The sequence below is a fragment of the Emydura macquarii genome, unplaced genomic scaffold (assembly GCF_026122565.2).
Source record: "Emydura macquarii macquarii isolate MOO-44397 ecotype Brisbane River unplaced genomic scaffold, CSIRO-AGI_Emac_v2 contig_2473, whole genome shotgun sequence".
NCBI lineage: Eukaryota > Metazoa > Chordata > Testudines > Chelidae > Emydura > Emydura macquarii.
Genome location: NW_027132610.1, coordinates 594025 through 609663, shown reverse-complemented (window position 1 = coordinate 609663; position 15639 = coordinate 594025). Strand labels below are relative to the sequence as shown.

Below are 15639 nucleotides of genomic sequence, written 5' to 3'. Positions count from 1 at the left end.
CAGCAGTGGCTCATGGAACCTGCTGGGAGACATAAGGAAAGAACAAATCACCAGCAAGATTAATTTATTATTGGAAAGAAAGTGACAGGAGCATACAAAAAGCAACAAAAGCATATATCAGCACAACTAGCTCAGATGTTAATGTAAATCAAAAGCGAAAGCTACTAATTATTTTGGATGGGAAATTTTGTTGTTGCACATTTTACTGATGGAGATAAGGTTGATGCAAACTATGTATGATATGTCCCTCTGAAGAACTTACCATGGTTTTTAACAGCTACGGGCAATTTTCCTTCTTCATTGCCAATGCCACTCAGCCACCATTGCTTGAAGTTGCTTTTCAGTTAATGTTTTCATGAAAAGCCAGACTTATATATTTTTATGTCCTCTTTGTCAAGTATAAAGTAGCATTTTGCAGCTTGTATTTGAAATACTTTAATCGTATATTCTGTTACTTCAGATATACTATAAGGAGAAAATATTTTGCACAACACTGAAGTATTCATAAGAGCTGCAATAGGAGAAGAAGAAGAGGAAGTAAGAGTGATCCTAGATAAATGAAATGCTCTTGGAGGGAGCATATGCCCTGTGGAGATACCTTTTCTTACCTTAATTTTTTAAACACAGTCAATAGCCCTGATTGTTCGTTCCATCCAAACCTCACCATTTTTGCATCTGCCCTTATTCTGGGAGCTGGCAGGAAATTGCCCGTCACTGGCATAAATTAGAGCAGCTTCAGGTCGGCATTAATTTACACTCAGCTGCCTATGGCTTCAAGGGGCCACCAGCACTGGAACTGGGAGGAGGACAGGACAAGGAGCCACACCCCCCCACACTTTTAAAAGTGGGAGGGCCATGCTTTTCCCTTTTTAGCAGAAGAAACATAAGCACAGAATTCATGTTCCCCCGCAGATTCCCCCCCTTCCCCACACAGAATAATAGATTCTGCTGGGGAGGCACTGCAATTACACCTTTTGCCCAGTCAGGGCTGCTGTGGCACTGGAAGAGAGGGCAGCTGGCTCATTGTCAGAGCAGCCGGCCATGGAGAGGGAGAAGGCACTTTAGCCTTGGTCCCCCCACTTCTACAAAGGTTCCGGCGTCCTTGCAACGGGCCATTTTGTCAGCAGAAAATAGTCAGAGCACAGATGGTCGCACCCTCTTCCTCAGTCATGCTACTGACACATTCTCTATTCCAAGAGCTGTTTGCCATCCAGGGGTCCTTATTCCCTAGTGACCAGATCCTCTGGCTTTAAGAAGTGTGCTGCCACATACAATGAAACTGCTGATAGTGGAGAAGCAGTAGTGGAATAAATAGAGCTGAACTGACAGTTTGTGTCTTTATTATTGCAGCAGTTTCCTAACTGTGAAAAATTAAGGTGGTGATCAGACTTTCCAGATTGAGGGAATATTCTGCTTTAGCAAGTCTATCGTGGTATCCTAGCACATGGTAACCAGAAACAATCAGTTCAATTCATTAACAATAGATAATGCTTCTTATTTTTAATAAATCAGTAGTTTTAATGTAAAACATGTTTTGATAAACTTTCTATTATGTAACCAGCAATTTTAAGGTAGTTTTATTTAATAAAATAATTAAAATGTTGTTTTTGTGCATTTTTAATTGAATATGAATTTCTATCCAAATAGGACTTGACAAAAATCACAAGTAAAAAATTAATCATCATCTAATAAATAAGAAATGCATCATTCATCATTTTCTAACATAATAAAACATGTAAAATTAAGAATCTGAATAAATGTAAATCAGGCTATATATTCACTTTATTAAATGTGCACAGATATAATGTGTCCTACTGATTAGCAAAAAAGAGCCCCAAATTTAGTGTAAAATGTATATGTAATTGCAGATAATATGTTTTAATGGTTGCCAATTAATGAGAATTCACCTTTTTCTTTAGGAAAATAAGTAAAAAATACAAATGCAAAACCAGATTAAAATTGATGATTAAATCAAGGTTTCCTGATTGTTGATTTAAATCATGATTAAAATCAGTGATTGAAATGGCTTTGATTTATATCAGTCTACCCTGGTATAAACTATAAAGCTCTCGCTGCATATGCAAATATTAAAGAGCCTTAATATAAAGGAGGAGGAGTTTTTCACAGCTGGAGTGGGTGATTTTAGAACTAGTAGAGCTCATCCTTTCACACCTACTTTTTATTTATAGATTGGAAGAGGAAAACAAGATTTTCAGCTTTTTCAACTTCCAGCTGGTTTCTTAACTTTGAATGAACTGGTCATTGAACTGAACTAGTTGAATAAATTGAAATGAAGAAAATATTTTCTTTGCACCGGTAGACGAAACTACTGCTGTCAAAGGCTGGTTTAGCATCTCAGCAAACTCTTGTTCCAGATGCTTAGCCAGTGACTTGCACCAGTTCAGTGTTCTGACTTTCTTTAAAACTTGGCAGCAAACATGTACTTCTTAAGCTTATTTTTTGTATTTAATTTAAATGATTTTATAGCTTACAAGAAATTTAGGCCTTAACATATGTTGTCAGTTTCCAATTTAATTTATAATAGGTTTATTTTTTCAAAATAAAGTTATCTTCAATTTAAATGAAAAAATCCCATTTCCATTTTTAAATCTGTTATTTTTTAAATGATTGATTTTATCCACCCTGGTTTATATAGTTAAATAAATAAATAGAAACATCAGTAAAGGACGTGGCCCTTTTGTGGTTCTATGAAAATCTAAAAATATTGCACCAAATTCCTGTGTGTATAACAATAATTATGGTTTGTACTTCTATTGACACTTTCATCTGAGGATCTTCTTTCACTTCAGATGGGTTATTATCTCTAGATTATGTCTAATACTGCACAACATACCTGAGATCCTGTATTCTGTCCTGTATATAATAATGAACCAAATGTGTATGTATATTATAGAGGTATGTGCTTAAAACACAAACAGATAAATAAAGGTACACTGGGGAACACACTAGAAAAATATAGGGAACAATCCTGCATAGGCAGAGAGATGATGTTGTTGACATAACATGTCTTTTCTATCTCTAATTTCTATGATTGTGTTTGACTAAACAAATCTGGTTACTCTAATTAAAAACATATTGATACAAAAATGATAATTTTTTTGTTACTATGGATGTACCTTAATATCTTACATTTATACACTGGAACAGCTGTGGTTTATCTGCATCTAGTTTACAACAAGCATCACATATAGGTATCTTCAAAACAATGGATTCTAAGGAGCTTGAGGATACTGATATTGTGGTAGCCAAAGTTATCTGAAGAAGGCAGATAAGATCAGTCAGTTCTTAAGCCTCTTTCATTGTTACTTGGTTCATTTTTGGCATCACACTTGATTTCATTCATATTCGTTTGACTGAAGATGTTGTACTGTTTAACAAAGGAGTAGATAACAACAGCATGTAGATGATGTCAACATGAAAGACGATATGTGACAAGCTTACTCACATAACTCTCAGACAGATGACAGTTCAGTGAAGTGGCTAGTCTGCTCATTTAGTTTACTCTATTCTTAATTTCAGTAATTCTGTTGGAAAGGATAATTTTTTCAGATGAAGTAAAAAGTTTAATTCATTTCATGGAATTAATTGTTCCATTCATTCCTTGAAGTAGAAAAAGCTCCACAGATAAGACCAGGGATGTGAATATGAATTCAAAACTTCTGCTAAGAATACATTATTTTTTTTTAGCAAAAGTGATTATAAATAGAACCAACTTCAGCATGCTGGTTATCATCATAACCTGCCCATATCCTCCACTTGTGTATCTGTGAAGATATATGACCACCGATATTTATATACACATGAAAAACCCATGTATCTACAATAAAGAATGGTCCTTGAGTCAGATTCTGAACGATGGGGAGAATGAAGGGGAAATTAAAATATGTATGAATCTTTGCTTTCCCTATTCTGCCATAATTAATCATATGCACACTTTGCATTTATATACCATATTTCATCCAAGGATCCCAAAGCATTGATTCATTAAGTTTCACAACACTCTGTGAATCTGATAAATATTATTATACTCATTATGCATATTGATAAACTGAGTCACAGAGAAGTTCAGAACCACAATTTTAAAATGTCCCACTAATTTCAGATGCCTCAGTTTTTTGGTACCCAACTTGACACACCTGCATCCTGATTTTAAGAGGTGCTGAACACTCACAACTCCAACTGAAGTCAATGGAGGCTGCAGGTTCACAGCACTTCTGAAAATTAGGTTCCAGATATCTCAAGTTGGGCACCCCAAATTAGGGTGCATTTCTGAAAATGTTGGCTGAATTGATGTGCCACAGTTACAAAGTGGGCCAGTTGCAGAGCCAGGATAATAATACAGGGACCTGATTCTTCCTCCACCGAATATGAGAAAATCTCATGAGTAACAATAGAGATACTCACATAGTGCTGGAGAGCAAGGAGTAAAAGGATAGGCCCCCCAAATCCCAATCTTTATAAGACATTGCCTTAATTTTTTCTACCTCCTTATTCTAGGCAGTGAAGAACTTGCCTGGTGGAGGAAGTCCAAAGACCTCTGAAAACCAACATGTAAATCATACAGTTCTCCAGCACATATAAACAATATTGTCCCCTTTGTAAATTGAGATTGCAGATGGTGTGTGGACTGCATGTGCTGTATATTTTTTAAAAATGTATTATTTCAGTTGATGGAGTGGACAAATTCATGGCGTTCCATGATTGTTTTTACGATATGTGAATACCCTCAAGGATTACTTTGGGAAGCTTTTGTTTACAAGGAGATACAGGAAAACAGAATGCCTGCTTAACGAATAGAGTAGTGAGGATCCTTGGGTAAGGTTGCATAGCTTTCTGACTGCCTAACAAATCCTAATTGTTTATGACAGAACTGGGTTTTATCAGGTTAGTGCAAGAATTTGACTGCAGGGATAGAAAAGAATAATATTATTCAAAATCAGCGATTTTTCAAAATAATACTTCATGTCTCGCCTTCCATGTAAAATAATGAGCAAAAGGAGAATGTAAAGTTTCTGTGTTGTGCAGCCAGGCCTTTGAAGAAGACATAATCATTTTCAGCCTTTGGTGAGCCTGAGAAAATGCAGGTGTTTTCCAAATAAATTGCTTGCAACTAAAATATTTGGTGACAGGTATAAGAATCTGGAGAAGCTATTCATGTTGAGGATAGTGATTTGGAGGGAAATCAGAAGTTCACACAATCCTGTAAACATTTCCTGACCTTACTAAGAAGTGAACTAAAATACTGTAATAAACCTGTCAGCTCATTACTGGATACCTTCTTCCAGCCTGGCTGAGTTGGAGAGAAACAATCTTCCATATGTGAAAAACACTGTGTTGCCCATTTCAGCTCCCAGTCAGTAAAGGACTCCATAACCCCTAGAGCAGAGGAAAAGGAAGTACTATCCTGAGACCATTGAGGACCAGGTTTAGGGAGAGAGCTAGAGGTTGTGTGTGAACAGGAGCAGCTGGCCGGAAGCAACAGCCTGGCAGTGGGGCGAGGGGTTGGGTTTGAAACCCCTGGGTTGAACTTCCTTGTTACAATAAGCTGAAGTAATTGGGCCTAGGGAATTTGCACCTTTTAGTTTCTAGCAGCCTTAGGCAAGGAATCCTCTGGACTCAGAATGTGTGTGTGTTTATGGAACCCCATCGAGGGCAAAAGACTCGTATTTGGAGCGCCGCCAACACTTGTGTCCTAACTTGTGGTACACAGAGCATGCCACCAAACATCTAGAGGGGACTGGTGCACCAGAACATTCACAGCGCCCCCTGCAGTGGAGTTGATGTATGCTGGGCTAGATTGTGGGGTGGGTTTTGTGCACTTCTGTGGGGTGTAATGAAGAGCCAGAACCTCCTGTATGTCCCAGTGTGGGCTACCCAAGATCTAGGTGTACAGAGGTAAATGAAAGCTACACACCTATTACTCCCCCATTGTTGCAGGTGGGTGGAGAGGGAGGTGGGAATGGCTGGGAAATGGACCCAACACCCGCTATGACCCATCATTAAGCAATGCTGAACTGGTACAGCAAGGAAGTAATTTTCTGCATGCATAGGCCAACAGTGGGGAGCAGTGGCCCTGTGAGTCACACTTCCTTCTCTGGGATGTGCCTGGGCCAAGAGACAAGGCAAGGGCCGTCGCTATGGGTTGCACTTTTGTGTCACAGTCTAGCTCAGTACTATCGTGTTTGCAGGGTAACGTATACTAACCTTCATTGCAAATACTCTGTATGTGTGGGGTTATAAAATTATATTATTTAAGTATTTCATTTTGTTAACATAATTAAAAACTAAATAACATTTCATTTTTTAAAAAACATCTGAGAACACTTGTTTATATTTCAGTTAACCATTTAGTGCATGGCACAAGTGCACATTTTACCTAGCCCCCCCAAATCCTGAGCCCTCAATGTGAAGTGACTCTTAATTAGAAGGCCCACAGCTATCCAGAACTGTAATCAGAATCAGTCTACCCGATTGTCTCAGAGAACTTAGCTTCTCTCTTCAATAAACTATCCTTCCAAAAAGGATGGCACACATTCCTCAGAACAGAAAAGCTAGGCCACGCAGCTTCCATCCATTTGTGACCCAAAATGAATGTGGCCAACTCTTGTGATTTTTAGCATAAGTCTTGCTGTATTTGGTGTATTTCTTAAAGTCCCAGTTCCTGGAACCAAGAGGTTGCAGGGGAACAAGTGGAGTGCCCCAGGGGTCGGTGCTGGGGCAAGTTTTGTTCAACATATTCATTAATGATGTGGAGGATAGGATGAACTGCACCCTCAGCAAGTTTGCAGATGACACTAAACTGAGGGGAGTGGTAGATACACTGGAGGGCATGGATAGGATACAGAGTGACCTAGAAAAATTAGAGTATTGGGCCAAAAGAAATCTGATGAGGTTCAACAAGGACAAGTGCAGAGTCCTGCACTTAGGAAGGAAGAATCACATGCACTGCTACAGACTGGGGACCAGCTGCCTAGGCAGCAGTTCGGCAGAAAAGGACCTGGAGTTTACGATGGAGAAGAAGCTGGATATGAGTCAACAGTGTGTCCTTATTGCCAAGAAGGCTAATGGTATATTGGGCTGCATTAGTAGGAGCATTGCCAGCAAATCGAGGGAAGTGATTATTCCCCTCTATTCGGCACTGGTGAGGCCACATGTGGAGTACTGTGTCGAGTTTTGGGCTGCCCACTACAGAAAGGATGTGGACAAATTGGAAAGAGTCTAGCGGAGGGCAACAAAAATGATTAGGGGACTGTAGCACATGACTTATGAGGAGAGGCTGAGGGAACTAGGCTTGTTTAGTCTGCAGAAGAGAAGAATGGGGAGGGATTTGATAGCAGCCTTTAACTACCTGAAAGGGGGTTCCAGGGAGGATGGAACTAGGTTGTTTTCTGTGGTAGTAGATGGCAGAACTAGGAGTAATGGTCTCAAGTTGCAGTGGGGGAGGTCTAGGTTGGATATTAGGAAAAAGTTTTTCATTAGGAGGGCGGTGAAGCACTGGAAGGGATTACCTATGGAGGTGGTGGAATCTCCATCCTCAGGGGTTTTTAAGGTGCGGCTTGACAAAACCCTGGCTGGAATGATTTAGTTGGGCTTGGTCCTACTTTGAGCAGGGATTGGACTAAATGACCTCCCGAGGTCCCTTCCAACCCTAATCTTCTATGATTCTATGAATTTCAGCTTTCATTAAAAAAAAAAAAGGTAAGTTCAAGTCCTCGTAGTTGCAGAGAAAAGCTTGAAAATGTAAACCATGTGCAGCCCAAAGGGTAAGAAAGCAGAAAGCAAATAATAACCCCAAATTTATTATTTAAAAAATCTCATGATTTTAAAGTCAATCATATGATTTTTGGGAGGGCCTGAATCACGATTTTTGAATTCTTGTGGTTAACAATTCTGAAAAGCATATGGATTTGGTGATTTGCACCAGCTGAGGAACTGGCCCACTATATCACTCAAGATTTCTGAGTCATTTGAAAACGAGATTTTTGTTCTTTAAACTTCGGGGGAAATCTGAGCCCCACTTTAGTCAACGACAAAACTCCCATTGACTTTAGCAGTGCTAGGGTTTCTCCCCGGATCTGATCTTAGCTGTATGCAATAGTTAAAGAGGTTTTGTTTGTTTGTTCGTTTGAAAATTATTAAGATGTTTTTTAGAAAAGCTTTCAAACTGGGAACGCCATGGAATACATTGGCCAGTTATTCAGTAAAGAAACTTTTCTAATTTATTTAGAGATCAAAGCTAACTTCAGCTGGCCCACTCTTCCATGGCACCAATACTTTCAAGTTAGGGATTATGTTTCTCAATTTTATAAAAAAGTTGTTTTATATACAAAGCTAACTTTAATAGAAGTTATGAAGTCAATTCAGAAACAAAAGAAGTTATAACTAATTATATCCATCTATGCAGACAACTTTCTTACCAAAATATGTCCATGTATGACATGCTGGGAAAAAGATCTGGAAAGACAAATTATCTCAGAGGAATGGGATTTGATCTGGAAAAGAAGACCTCAGCCTGTAGCATAATAAAAGAAAATTTCTTTAAGATCCTGTTTCAATGGTACCTCACACAAGGTATCTTAAATATATTGAATGGGGATAAGTGTTGGAGAAAATCTGGTGAGAGAGGGGATTTTATACGTATATGGTGGACATTTCCAGTCATTAGAGAGTATTGGGATGTAATTCGTAACCAAATATCACAAATTGTTGGATATTTATTACCAAATTATCCTTTGGTAATTCTCCCAGGGCTTTCTAGTGGAAGTGGTCATGCGAAAGAAAATGAAGAATTAATCTCTCATCTGCAAGGTTACTGACGGCCTCTCACTAGAAAAAAATAAATAGTCTCAACTATAGTAGAGGAATGATTAAAAAAAAGTAGGAGATTGTTATGGAAATATTAATGCACCAATCACATACCCTGCAAAATAGACCAAGGAGAAATAGATACTTAGATATTTGGTTACCATTTAATTCAATAATAATAATTTAAAAAAACCATTCACCTGCACAAAAACTGGCATACCTGTCCATTTTTTAAAATATTAACATTTGATGGACATGCCTGGTTTGTAAAATATGTGAAATCAGAGACTTCACTCAATTTAATAAAATCACCAGGAAGAGCGTGTCATGGATAGTATACGGATGTTCACCCTGCAATATGGTAACACCGTGTTAAACAGAGAGATCGGATGACTACATTCCTGTATAATGATTCTATAAACAAAAGTTCACCATTGTAATGATTATTGTTTTGTGTTTACAAGGCAAGGATTTATAAACTTGTTAATACTTCCTAAATAAATACATTTTAAAAAGCCTTCAATATGAAAGTCTAGTACTGAAGAGCACAAATGCATAATCAACTTGACATAGAGCACAGAGTTCCCTTGATATCTTCCTGAAGAATAAGAGCTTTTTGGCATTGTAGAGGTTTGTATGGAGAATTTTACTATCCTGGCTGGCAACTGTAACACATTTTGAATTTAGGTCAACAAATATTTCTCAAAGCTCCTAACTACTGCATGAACATTTTCCTGGAACAATCTGCCCTTGTTTCACGAATCATTTATAATAATACTCTTCTCTACTATTCTTCTTGGGTTGTTCTAAGCAGGTCTTTGTGCTGTAGGTCTCTTCTTGTTTCTGTAATGGATTTCATGTCAGATGGCGAAAAAGGATGGCCCATATGCTACCTTCGTGCGTGTTTCTCTTTGACTGGGTTTGGAAATGACAGCAGGCGGAATGGGGTCACACTGAGCTGAATTATGATGTGGCATGCCCACTCAGGCAAGGGAGCAAGGGGGAGTAAGAACACCTTTCCACCCTTGTGTGGACTACCCCCGGGCCAAAAGCACAGAAGTTAGTGGTGTTTCATGATTCTATACTCCCTTATGAATGACAGGCAATAGACAAGGCCACCTATCAAAGCACCTGCTAATGCACAGAGTCTATGTGAAATATTTACTGAAAACTGATCTTTTTTTACCAGAACATGTTCAGCTTTTGAAAAACTGGAAAATTGTGACACACACACACACACTCTCTCTCTCTCGGTTGAAAAGCCTTTTTTAGATGATGAACTTTCAGGCAGCTCTAATCCCCAGTACTGAGAGAGATTTTGTGTGGTAGTCAATGTTAATGTAGGTAGACATATGCAGTTGCCTGTTTGTGAGTAATCATTGAGGACTGATGTTTAAAGGAGATGTCTGTGTTCGTGGGTGTGGGTGCTACTGTACAAGAAAGGGCTATGTGGTACCTCAGTGCTTAACTCTGTATCTCATGGTATTTGTGGTTCTGAGCTGACTAAAATACGGCATTAGTAGCACTAAATAGTTTTTAATTTCCTTTCTCGTGGAAAAATTTCCCTGATTTTTTACCAGTAGGTGTTTTATATGTTTTCAAAGAAGACACTGAGACACTTTGTGCCTGATATACACAATTTACTGACCAATGCTGACCTTAAATAGACACTCCCAGGACAAACTATACAATACCTCTGTCATCCTGTTGGCAAATGATACATAGGAGGATAAAAAGACATCTTCATCCAAAGGATGGCAGGGAAACACCCAGCGTGACCAGCTGCTCCTCTGCAAGAAACCAGCTGTTTACACACTGCACTTGTATGCTTTCGTGTGTGCCACAAATCCCCATCATCCTGTTTTCCCCAGCAGTACCTGCAATAATGCATTTCAATGATCAGGTCATGAATAAGAAGCTGTGTCTCACAACAAAGCAGGAGAAATGAGCTCCTATTCATTCTCTCTGATCCAGAATTCAGAGATGCAAAGCAGGTGGCTAGAACCATGAAACAGAAGCAACCTCTGGGCAGCAGGTATTTCCCATTTGCTGGAGATTGGCAGTGAAATGCCAGCTTACATCATTAGAACCACCTTGTGAATCATTTTCAGATTTCATTGATTCCGTGCTGTGGCTCTCAGAGAATGCTGTCAGCAATATGTTTGGATGTTCTTCCCCTACTACTAACTCCAACTAACAAAAGCACTGTCAAAGGTTAACTAATCCTCACAACACCCTGTGAGGTAGGTTATTATCATCATCCCACTTTTACATATAGGAAAACTGAAGCCTGAGAGGTTAGTGCTGGAATTTATGAACGTTCACATGGGACAAGTGGCATGCTTAGGTCCATGTTGGGTGCTATGGCGATTTTCAGAAAAGCTCATTTGTCATGCCCAAATCTTTGTGGTGCTCCACAGGGCAGGTGTTCCTTGAGGTTGGATTTGAGACATGGTTAAGGGGCTGGCTGCTCAGCCAGGATTTTCCAAAGGGCTCACTAGTTGCTCTGCACACCACCCACCTGGGAACCTCACTTCTAAGTGATTAAATAAATACAGGAGAATGAGGGTGAGACTGAATCTGTGATCTTCTGAGAGATAAGAGTTTAGGTTAGCCAGGAACGGACACAATGGGAGGGTGATTCCAACATTTAGCATTTCTGGGTGTGGGCTGCATCGAGGGCTGGATTTAGGGGCAGGTGATCCAGGTGACCGCCTGTGGTGCCAGGTGTGGGGGGTATCAGGCTCAGGGCGCTGTTCTAGTTGTTAGCAACAAAAGGGAAAATAGAACATTTGAAGTAAAACGTTTCAGGTATTCTGAATGTGGATTCATTTTTCACTAACCTCCTAGAAAGTTCTGGACCTTTGTAGAATCTCATGGAACCTTCCAGACTTTCTGAGAACTACATTTTCCCTGAATCTCCTAGAAAGTTTCCATAAGCTTAGAGGACACGGATTTTTTCTTATTTGCTTATACATGGCATGAATAAATATGGATTTCACATCCTAGCTTACAAATGTATTCTCTTATACAACAGGAATAAATCATGCATGCAAAGTATGCAAATACAATAAAAAATAAGGTACTCTAAAGTTTAACAAATGGAGGGCATGGAGGCACTGGAGGCACTCCTTGCCTGGGGCACCATTTGGTTGAGGGCCGGCCCTGGCTGCACTAGCCATAGATGGCAGCAAAACCCCAGAGATCCTAGCATGATATGTAAGACTGTAAGTGAGGGGGAGGAGGAAGGTAAGACTCGCCTTGGATCAGAGATGAAGGAGATATCAATTCCTTGCACAAAGGATGTATGAGCCAATGGGAAACTTTCTTGACTTTGCTGAGATACAGATTATTTAGCTGTTCAGGTTCACCTAGGTCCTTTTTATGTGCTGTATAATGAGCTCAGAAGTGTCACATGGAGCCATGTCCTCTCAGCCTCCATTAGGTTCACCACTGCCCTTGCCATACTTGCATATGTTGTCCTTCCTTCCCCCTTCCCCCAGTGTGTTTTCATTTATTGTATCACAACTCAGATTGAACTGTAAGATCTCCAGGGTAGGAATGAGGTCTCTTTTTATTTGTTTTGTAAGGCAATTTTTTGGGGCACTGTATAAATAATGACTAATAATAATCAGTATAAGTATGAGTAGGAAACTGTTAGCTAAGGTGTAATGGAGAAAGTGTTACACTGGTTTGTATGTGTGATACTGCCCTCTGCTGCCCTATTGGTTCCCTTTGTAATGATCTGAGCTACTGCAGTCTGATTTTTTTGAAGTTGAGGATCACTGTGTGTGAATTACGTCTTTCAGCACTACTCCACATCAGAGATCCAGATTTAGCTCCAAATTTACTATCCTCCACACACTTGGTGCTGTCTTACTTTTCTATACACTATTCCCATCAGAAATATTGAAAATCTAAGATGATAGCAACCGTACAGTTTACAGATATAAATTAATCCTCTACCGTTTAAAGTGTGTGTTACATTTTTCTTGTCTCTCATTTTGGGATGTGTTCTCCACTGAACAGCATGCAGTTGGCCAACAGATGGTCGTGTGAAATAGCAGGCCAATGCCTGAGAAGATGAGCCTTTGAGTCCCTAAGGACCAATCTTCCTAGATCACAGCAGTTCTGGTATACAGCAATTGTCATCCCTTCTCCCCATGGGAGAGCTTTCTGCTGCAGCCAGCCTGCCCTCTTATCTGGAGAGTCCAACTCCAGAAGTCAGGTACTGCTGGAAAGAGTAGCAAGCACTCAGCCCTACTACCACACTGCATTTCTCCTCTCTTCTGGCACTATGCTAGAGGGAAGAGCTACATAAATGAACCTGGATGTGGAGAGACAAAACAGGTGATTAGTGTTGGGGAGGAGGTAGGGAGAAAATGGGGCTAGCAGAGGATTCTGGGAAGAGGCAAGATAGAAGGCAAAGGGAAGCTGAAGGGAGAACAGGAATCAGGAGTGAGTGGATGGAGGAGTTTTTCTGAGAGAAGGGAGAATGTGAGGGAGCAGCCAGGGGGTTCTACTGGGAGACAGGGGAGGTGTGGAGGCAGCAGGAGGGGATGAGTGAGAGGACAGGAGGCAGAGTGAGGGAGCACCTTGTGGAGATGCTGTGGGTGATAGGAGGAAGGGGAGATCAGGAAGCTGGCAGGGGATGGGTGGGAGGGATAATAGTGTGTTGGGGGTGGGTTTCTATCTGCAAAGATACTGAGTTTTCTGTCCCTGCCTCTCCCTGTTTATGGATCCTATCCGGATCAAAGGGGAAAGCTTGTTCAAAATGAGAATGAGACAACAGGAAATCGCAGAACCTTTAAAAAAACACACACACACACACACACACAACAACAACAGCAACCAGGGCTACATATTTGCAGTCAGGGGCAGGGAAGGAACACTAGGGTTCAGAACCTGGAAGGAGGAATGTTTCGTTTTCCCTGGGGAAGACCCTTCCCGTTAGAAATCAAACCTGCATTTCCAGGTATGCCAGTTTCTGAGCTAAGGATCTAGAGGCGAAGGTGTAGGCCCGTGTCTCCAACCTGCCGTGCACGGACCTCTGGGGGTCCGCAGCCTGTGCCTGAGATTTCCGAAGGGCTCCGCTCCCCCCTCCCGTCGTTTGGGGGTCCGCAAATGACAAGTGGTTGAAGAGCCGCAGGCGCAGGCAATAAGCCCGGCGGGCCCGTCTCAGTGCGGGCAGGGGAGGCTGCAGCGAGGCAAGCGGCAGGCCGGAGCACACCGCGGCGTGGGGACTAGAGGGTTAACAAGGCCGGGAAGCGGCCTGGCCGCGGCCGGCATTATGGGAGGTGCAGGCGGTGAGGCTCCCGGGAGCTGTAGTCCTGGCGGGTCCCAGCATGGCTGCTTCCAGCGAGGTAAGGACGGGCCGCGTTGCTGCCTCCGGCAGCTGCCGCACGTGGCTCAGCCGAGCTCCGGGGGCCGCGCTCAGAGCGGGGCGGGGGCCGCGCTCAGAGCGGGGCTAGCGCCGCTGACGTCAGTGGCACCGGGCCAGGGGTGAAGGTGGCCCCTTGTAGTCCCCGTGGTGATCAGTGATGGCTTGTTGTCAGACGCCTCCCCGGGGAGGGAGGCAGGGAGGGAGCTCGGCCCTGTGCTGCGGAGGACTGCTCTTTTGGGAACTTGGTCTGACAGCAGCGGGTTCAGGGCCCTCTCCTCAGTGGCATGGATAACTGGGGATTCAGGGGAGCATGCCTCTCTCAACCCCCTCTGGCAGGGTGCAGTGCTGATTAGCCCTGCCATGCCGCCTGCCCGTGGGAATCCAGCTGTGTGTGGGGGCGGGAGGGCAGGATGCTGGAGTCAGGACTCTCCCAAGGTTTTATGTCGCTCTGCCCCATTCCTGTGGTAAGTACTTGTTTTCATAGCTTGATGTAAGGGGGTACCCAAGGTACGTGCACATGGAAAGTACGTAAGCCCTTTCTATAATGTGCACATGGAAAATATGTAAGCCCTTTCTATAATGTAAACTTTCCTTGGCAAGCGGCTTGTGTGTGCACATGTACACCTCTGCTGTACAAAAAGGTCGCTCGTGGTCCAGTGGATAGAGCACAGGACTGAGATTGTGGGGACCTGTGTTCTAGTTCAGTGGTTCTTAATCAGGGATATTCATACCCCTGAGGGTACACAGAGGTCTTCTGGATGTACATCCACTCATCTAGATAGTTGCCTAGTTTTACAATAGGCTACAATAAAAGCATAGAAAAGTCAGTACAAATTAATGTTTAATACAGACAAATGACTTGTTTATATTGCTCTATCTACTATACGCTGAAATTTAAGTACAATATTTATATTCCAGTTGATTTACTTGATGATTCTATAGTAAAAATGAGAAAGCAAGCAATTTTTCAGTAATAGTGTGCTGTGAAACTTTTTATGTTTGATTTTGTAAGCAAGTAGTTTTTAAGTGAGATGAAATTTGGGGTACACAAGACACATCAGACTCCTAAAAGGGGTACAGTAGTCTGAAAAGATTGAGAGCCACTGTTTTAGTTCATGCTCTGTTACTGATCTTTGTATTATCTAGGGCATGTCACTTCAGTTCTCTGTTTCCCTTCCCACCCTTTTCTTGTCTTCTCTAGTTAGCCTATAAGCTCTCTGGGGAAGGGAACATTCTTACTATGTGTTTGTACAGCACAATGTGGCTGAGCCCAGTCTGATCCTAACAGTCGAATAAATATAATAAATGCAGAGATTATTATTTAGTGACAGGTTGAGCCCAAGTCACACCTCTGGATCTGGCCAGTCCTGAATTTTGGGAGTCAGTTTTTAAATTCCAAACCCAAATTCAAATTTTGCAAAGGATCCCAT

General features: G+C 41.5%; 1 protein-coding gene across 1 annotated transcript in view; it reads left to right on the top strand.

Moving 5' to 3' along the window:
- The first annotated feature begins 14637 nt into the window (after positions 1-14637).
- Positions 14638-15639, top strand: part of ALKBH8 (alkB homolog 8, tRNA methyltransferase) — a 67331-nt gene continuing 66329 nt past the window's right edge. The window contains exon 1 of the mRNA XM_067562795.1: positions 14638-14673. The gene's annotated coding sequence lies outside the window, so the exon portion shown is untranslated. The remainder of the gene's footprint in view (positions 14674-15639) is intronic.